This window comes from Nuphar pumila, chromosome 7 (genome assembly GCF_984573655.1).
Source record: "Nuphar pumila chromosome 7, dmNupPumi1.hap1.1, whole genome shotgun sequence".
NCBI lineage: Eukaryota > Viridiplantae > Streptophyta > Magnoliopsida > Nymphaeales > Nymphaeaceae > Nuphar > Nuphar pumila.
Window position 1 is genome coordinate 46735038 of NC_143255.1, and position 8791 is coordinate 46743828.

The window sequence follows — 8791 nt, forward strand, 5'->3', positions numbered from 1 at the left end:
TTTGTTGTAGAGCCTGATTCAGAGTTTTTGCCCTCACAGGAGAAGGGTTTGGGGGCTCCTCCCGATGGTCATCCGACGAAACAAACCTGAGCCATCAAAAATGTCTGTTTAAACTTTTCATCGTCATCTTCTTCTTCTTCCTTCTCCGTAAAACACTGTAAAACCCTCTCTCTCTCTAGAGAAGAAATCAAGGGAGGCAAAGAGTTCCCCCTGGAGAAGGCCATGAACATCAACCATCTCACTCTCTCTCCCTTCTCTCTCTACTTCTGTGCACATCCAACAAACGATCCTACATTTCTCGATCAAACACCGACTGACCTGCACACTGACTATAGCATCGTTCAACTTGATGAGTTGTGGAGCCTGATTTAGAGTTTTTGCCCTTACAAAAGGGGGGTTTGGGGGCTCCTTCCAGCGTGGGTAGCATCATTCAACTTGAAGAGTTGTGGAGTCTGATTCAAAGTTTTTACCCATTCATGTTTTAAGGCATTTAGATCTCATGTTTGAACATCCACGCATGTGCAGTTTGCTTTCATCATGTTCAGTTGCTTTCTAGATTATACTTTGAATTCTGATGCATTTTAGATCTATCGATTTGTATATAACCAGAGCTCATTTTAATCTGAATTTTTTACTTCAACTTCATGCATATGTTTTCATGCTTTCCACCAAAAATCAGATTATTCTGAGTTTGTTTGACCCACTTTAAAAATCGAGATTCAGAACCTGTTATTTTGCACCGTCAGGATTTTAGCAGAAATCAGGACAAACTTGCGAGAGTGATTTCTCCCTAACCAGAGATGATCTTTCCAATCCGTAAAAAAGGTTGTCTTTTAAATCAAATCTAGTTTGTTCATACTAAATTTTAGCGATTTCTATAGTGTTTTTATACCAGTTTTGGGTCACAAACCATAACCCTGTCACGCTGTGTCATTTTAATGACTCAGATTTTGATCCATTTTGTTTGAACTTTATTTCCATTATGAGAGATCATTTTTCAATTCTGTAAAATGGGTTCTCTTTGTTTATGTGTCTAGGTCATCCCTGTAAATTTTCAGAATTTTTTATGGTCAATTACTATTTTATTTTGATTAAATATCAGAACCTTGTATCCAGATTTTATAAATGTTCTGATTTTGGCCCCCATATCATGACTGTTGTAGCACTTCTTCAACAAATCGCTATTTGATTGACAATATTCTCCAGAAAATCATTGTTATGATTTTTTTGGGTCTCTAATGAGTCCTTATTATGATTTGTAGTATTTTTGGGTCTACAACGAGCCTCACAATGATTTATAATGTTGTTCGGTCTTTTAACTATGATTTATAGTGCTTTGGGGCCTCCAACGAGCCCCACAGCGATTTGTAGTATTTTTCAGTCTTTTAACTATGATTTATAGTGTTTTCGAGTCTCTAACGAGACCCACAACGATTTATAGTGTTGTTGGACCTCGCTATAGCGATTTATAGTGTTTCTCGCTAAACACTACAACGATTTGTGATACAAATCGCTATCTGAATCAGGACCAACTTCTTAGAGCCATATCTCTCTAACTAGAGATCGGATTTTAAATCCGTAAAAAATAGTGTCTTTTTTATGAAATCTACTTTATTATTGTAAATTTTCAGCGATTTATATGGTCATTTGATACCCCATTTGGATATAAAACCAGACCCCTATCAGTCTGCCTTATTTGAGTGACATAGGTTTTTATTTCATTTTGTAAGAGTCATAATTCCCCAACGAAAAATTATTTTCCAAATCCGTAAAAAGGGTTTTCTTCCTCTATGTGTCTAGTTTATATCTGGAAAGTTTTATAACTTTCTATACTCATTTGATATTTCAAACCTGTTAAAAACCGAGACATGTCTCCAACAAGTTATAATTAACTTTCATCCACTCAGTTAAAAGGGAATAATAACATGTCTCGGTTTTTAACAGGTTTGAAATATCAAATTAGCATAGAAAGTTATAAAACTTTTCAAATATAAACTAGACACATAGAGGAAAAAAAGCCTTTTTACGGATTTGGAAAATGATCTTCCGTTGGAGAATTATGATTCTTGCAAAATGAAATAAAAACCTATGTCACTCAAATAAGGCAGACTGATGGGGGTCTGGTTTTAGATCTAAATGGGGTATCAAATGATCATACAAATTGCTTAAAATTTACAGGAATAAACTAGATTTCATAACAAAGACACAACTTTTTATGGATTTGAAATCTGATCTCTGGTTAGGGAGATATAGCCCTGAGAAGTTGGTCCTGATTCAGATAGCGATTTGTATCACAAATCGCTGTAGTCTTTAGCGAGAAACACTACAAATCGCTGTAGTCTTTAGCGAGAAACACTACAAATCGCTATAGCAAGGTCCAACAACATGATAAATCGCTGTGGGTCTCGTTAGAGACCCGAAAACACTATAAATCATAGTTAAAAGACCGAAAAACACTACAAATCGTTGTGGGGCTCGTTGGAGACCCCAAAGCACTATAAATCATAGTTAAAAGACCGAACAACACTATAAATCATTATGAGGCACGTTGGAGACCCAAAAATACTACAAATCCTAGTAAGAACTCATTAGAGACCCCAAAAAATCATAACAATAATTTACTGAAGAATATTGCCAATCAAATAGCGATTTGTTGAAGAAGTGCTACAACAATCATGATATGAGGGTCAAAATCAGAACATTTATAAAATCTGGATACAAGGTTTTGGTATTTAATCAAAATAAAATAGTAATGGACAATGAAAAATTCTGAAAATTTACAGGGATAAACTAGACACATAAACAAAGAGAACCCGTTTTACATAATTGAAAAAGGATCTCTCATTAGGGAAATAAAATTCAAACAAAATGGATCAAAATCTGAGCTGTTAAAATAACACAGGGTGACAGGGTTATGGTTTTTTACCCAAAACAGGTATGAAAACACCATAGAAATCTTTGAATATTGGTATGAACAAACTAGATTTAATTTAGAAAACAACCCATTTTACGGACTGGAAAGATCATCTCTGGTTAGGGAGAAATCACTCCCGCAAGTTGGTCCTGATTCTGCTAAAATCCTGATGGTGCAAAACAATAGGTTCTGAATCTCGATTTTTAAAGTGGGTCAAACAAACTCAGAATAATCTGATTTTTGGTGGAAAGCATGAAAACATATGCATGAAGTTGCAGTAAAAAATTCAGATTAAAATAAGCTCTTGTTACATACAAATCGATAGATCTAAAATGCACTAGAATTCAAAGTATAATCTAGAAAGCAACTAAACATGATGAAAGCAAACTGCACATGCGTGGATGTTCAAACATGAGATCTAATGCCTTAAAATATGAATGGGTAAAAACTTTGAATCAGACTCCACAACTCTTCAAGTTGAATGATGCTACCCACGCTGGGAGGAGCCCCCAAACCCCCCTCCTGTAAGGGCAAAAACTCTAAATCAGGCTCCACAACTCATCAAGTTGAACGATGCTACAGTCAGTGTGCAGGTCAGTCGATGTTTGATGGAGAAATGTTGGATCGTTTGTTGGATGTGCATAGAAGTAGGGAGAGAAGGGAGAGAGAGTGAGATGAGGTTTTACCTCTCTCTTGTAAGGGTAAAAACTCTGAATCAGGATCTACAACTCATTTAGTTGAATGATGCTACCCACGCTAGGAGGAGACCCCAAACCCTCCTCGTGTAAGGGTAAAAACTCTGAATCAGGCTCCACAACAGTCAATGTGCAGGTCAGTCGGTGCTTGATGGAACAATGTAGGATCTTCTGCTGGATGTGCACAGAAGCAGAAAGAGAAGGGAGAGAGAGAGTGAGAGGGTTGATGTTCATGGCCTTCTCCAGGGGAGATTTCTTTCTCGGATAATCCTGCAGTGCAAAGACTGGGTCTTAAATAATCATCTTTGAGGCACTTAAGTCTTTTCAAGAATCCTCCCTTGATTTCTTCTCTAGAGAGAGAGAGAGAGGGTTTTACAGTGTTTTACGGAGAAAGAAGAAGAAGACTTTGAAGAGTCAATATCATTCTCGACTTTCTGGATGGAGGACATGTTTGTCCTTTTTTTGAACTGTTTGTTTTTTCTTTTTTGAATGAAGGGCATTTTTGTCATTTTCTCAAACCATCACTTTATGAGAAGAATAGCTAGAAAGGGTACTTGAGTCTTTGCAACAACACCAGTCCGATGCAAAGTTATGTCAACATACACGGGAATACGAGCCCCATGTGCTTGTATACGTGGTGCTCATTCAAAGCCCCGAACACAGACGTGGGATTCAGTGAATCATCGGGGGGGGGAACATACACCACCCTCTCCACCAATACCTTTTAGGAAAGAAGCATAATCATGGGATTCATTTTGTCCCATCATGTCCCCACGTTTCAAATGTGGGATAATCCCACACGGGTGTTGAGGTGTCCCTGCATGGGATTTGTCTCGTGAATCAAACGAGAACTTAAGATACCATATTATCCATTTGATAGATACCCCCACACAAAGCTTACCAAAAAAGATATACCTCACATAAATATACAGGAAAATGGGGTTTTACTGGCGCATTTCTTGATCAACACCAGTGATAGCGGGGATTTACTGGCGCAGATTAGTGCTGCGTCGAGTTTAGATTTTTATTGGAACAAACTGCCATTGCACCAAAGATTGTGGGGTTTCAGTGGCGCAACTTGGCTTTGCACCAGTTTAGGGTTTTTTTTATCCCTGACACAGAGGATTCTTGTGTCAATGATAGGGTGAAATATTTTGGCGGGAGGGCTCTTTCCTTTTCACTTTCATTTTTTCATCTTGTACGTTACGTAGTTTTTTTATTTTAAAAAATATGCTGATCATGTTGTGCTTGAAAGTCATATTGGCCTTTAATTAAAAGTAGTGTTTCCCATTTGTCCTATAATTTTCATCATCATCGTCATCATCATCCTTGTGCTTCCTATTGATCAAAGCTGGTAATTTTCTATGGAAGAGTCAAGTTTGGGCATAAAGCGCAGTCGTGTTTGTGTGGTTCTTGTTCTGGGTGGGACTAGCATAGGAGATCTATATTATATTATATAAGTTATGTATATTATATATTATAATATATTAATACTATACATACTATACATATGGATAATAAGATATTTTTGACTTTTATATTGTTTTTGTTTGTATAATTTTTAAGACAGTGATCGAAAGAAGGAAGCAACTTGTAATGCCCCAAATTTTGAAACAAAAAATTTAGGATTTTTTTTAAAACCCCTTTACACGATTTTCAAGAAACACAATATAAACTTTTTTTAAATATGGTTCAAGCCTTGAGAGGGTTACGGATACAACACACGTATAAGACTAGAATAACTAAATCAAACTATAGTATGCATTAAAAATAAATCAAATACTAGTCTAAAATATGATCAGAGTTAACATGACTTAATCAAATAAATAAATAATAAAATATCAAGTCCTCTCAAAACCTTAAAAGAACTATAACCCTCTTGGCGCCACTCCGAGCCTACTGTCATCAACCTCCAGCCTACTCATTACCTAAAATATTATAAATAGAGATATAAGTCCACAACCTCAATAGGTAATCACCAAAACACGTGAACACAAATATTTTAATTACAGAAATAAACATTGGCACATTCTCAGATATCATATATATCATGCAATATCACAATATCAAAATTAAGCATAACTCACATTTACATAACTAATCATGTTTTCTTTCATATTATAGAAATAAACATGCTACAATGCATCATGCCAATGAAATAACAATTTATATACAAACTAAAATATTGTAATGATTTCATTCTGATTTCTTATGTGTCACTTTTCTTCATGCATGAAGGTAAACTCTAGGTTTCTAACTTCGATTCATCCAATCCAATCAGGGGCATATTATACCATGTATTTCATTGACCTCATTGAACTGAAGAAGTTGCAACCTCACATCGAGGTCCCACTGAAGTGGTCCGTAACTGAGAGAAACTCCTAGTGGTCCTACGTGAAATTGATTCTTACTATGCAGAGATTTTGGACCTACCACCTAGGATACACGGTAGTCTGAGCCGCTACGATCAAAGAGAGGAAACCAGAAGATGCCGCCTCTCTCCAAAACAAAACAACGGTCACCCAGTCGTGTGTACCTCCATTTTCTCCAAAGTGAGCCCCAGTCTAAAGGACCTTTTTCGAATGGGTCTTGAGTGTTATTTAATTATTAGGCTCATAAATTAAATTACATATGCCCACCGCACATGCACCCGGGCTCACTAGCCCAATCTTCTCACTAGAGATTTCATAAGCAAGTCTGTTTTGACCCATCCAGATCCCACAACACTGTGAGCCTGATCTTCACGAGATAATTATTTGATTCTGTGCATAGATATTTTTTCTTTCTCTGGTGCACCATAAGTACCCATAGGTTCCACCGAACCCAGACTCACACCCAAGCCACACACACATGCTCATATCACATATCATTATCATCATGTTATATGTCTACATGCATATATAAAGGTTGCAACTATATGCAATTCATGATTATGCTTAAACAAGCATAACAACATGCGAATTTACACTGATTATGCCTTATGATATTCAATGTTCAGTAACATGCATGTCATATGAATGGCTATAAATCAAGAATAACATGAAATATATTCATTTTTTATGCATATCAGCTCAAATTTTAAGATAAACATTTATAACCATGTTGCATAATATAAAATACACTTGAGCATTAAATTCACATCCCTATTAACCTATTTTTGAAAAACTCACCAAAAATTATAGAAACTGAATTGTACCTTTCCAATTTTATTGGCAATGCCCTTATGTCTCACAAAAATAGTTCAAAAAATAGAACTGAAAAATTCATTGTAATTAAATCATGAAAATTCCTAGGCTAAATAATGTTAAAAAAAATATAAGCTAGATCCTATCAACTACAAAAATTTATTCTGGTTCTCCAGTCCTACAAAAAAATCTTTTGACAAAACCCTTTTTACAGGAACATCTTATACATATTACCTTTCACCAAGATTTTTTCTAATTTATTTTGATCAGTCTTGGTTGGGTCTTAGGACCAACAAAATCATGGGTCAAAACAATTCTGCAAACAAGGCAGATAACTAGTGCTTTGTTGCAAAGGACGTTTTGGCCTCAATATTACTCTAAACAAAGCAAATCAAGATTCTGAATTTAAGCCCTAGATGTGTAAAACATTTCAATATTTTTATTTTAATTTATTGACTTCATTTTTATGCAGATATTGATTTGTTTTTGAAATAGGTTAGGATAAAAAATGAGGATAAAAAAATCAAGATTCAAACTCATGCATGATCCATCAAGTAAGAACAAAATTTAAAGTAAAGATCCATGCAATCATAATTTTTTATACTCTAAATATATTTATATCATCATACAATAATTATTTGCTCAGATTCATGCTAATCTTGGTAAAATGATAACATACTTCATCCAATAATCACAAAACCATCAAAAAATACCTCAAATAATATTACATCTATGCAAGAATCATAAAAAACCCTAATCAATCATGAAAACATGGTTTCTTTATACATTAATGCGCTGTTTAATCATGATAAACATGAAATAATCCATTATATATGCCCAGATCAACTTTCTTTATCAAAAGCATCAAAATCGTAAAAACATTTTTGCCAAAACCCTCTTTAAAACGAGCTTTCACATATAAGAACATGAATTCAAGCACATAACGAATTTTCAGAACTTATAAAACTTATATTTCATTAATATAAACTAAGATTAACATATTAAACATACTAAAACAATTAAGATATAGCAAAGAACAAGAAAAAAACTTTTTCCAAATCATTTTTTACAAAAGAAGCCCAAAAATCGTCATGTTTCAAAATCATTTTCCCTTTTTTAATTCCATGATAACAAAGATCCATAAAAACATGTTGTCCAATGTAGTAGTAGTAAGAAAGTTCTTATTGTTCTTTTTGAGCATTGAGAAATGAGCAGAGATTTGGTTGTTAAATCCAGGGTTAGTAAGAAAGTTCTTATGGTCCAACTAGGTTCAAACAAATCAAATTGGGTTGAATCAGCCAAAACCAACTAAAAACCAAATGGCTTGACCTTCAGTCAATGGTCCAATTGCCCAAAGCAAGCCCCATCAACACCAAGGGTGTGTTCCAGGGTCATTCTGACCCTAGATTAGTTATGCCAACCACAATGACAAATATCGCGAGATTTATTAAATTCTCACGATAATATTGTGACAATTTGCTTGAAAGTATAAAACGGCAATTTCTTGTGAGATTTTTAAAATATCGTAAGATTTATGAAAAAACATAAATAATGTGATTTCAATATGATATTTATATTTTAAATAGTTATTTATCATGATAAAACCGTTTGTTTTTATTTTTAAATAATTTTTCTTAGAGATGTGTTTTGAGGTCTGATCCATCATTGGTTCAGATCTGAAAATCATCCCATGCATATTTCATGCATTTAGAAAAATCTATGCCTATGCGATTGATGTACCTACCTTAATCGGGTTCTCAAACGTAGATCGGCCTTCATCTCCCATCTTAAAACCTTAGAGGATTTTCAATGGCTATTAAAAAAGCTTCAAGAAGAAAAAAAGAAAGAAGAGAAAGAAGAAGAAAGAATAGAAAAGAAGAAAAGAATAAGAACGAGACTTACCACTCTCTTTTTTTCTTTTTATATTAGAAAACCCATCAAGGGGGGCATCCCCCTTCTTAGAGTCCAACCCTAATGTTATTCTAACTAGGGCTGAT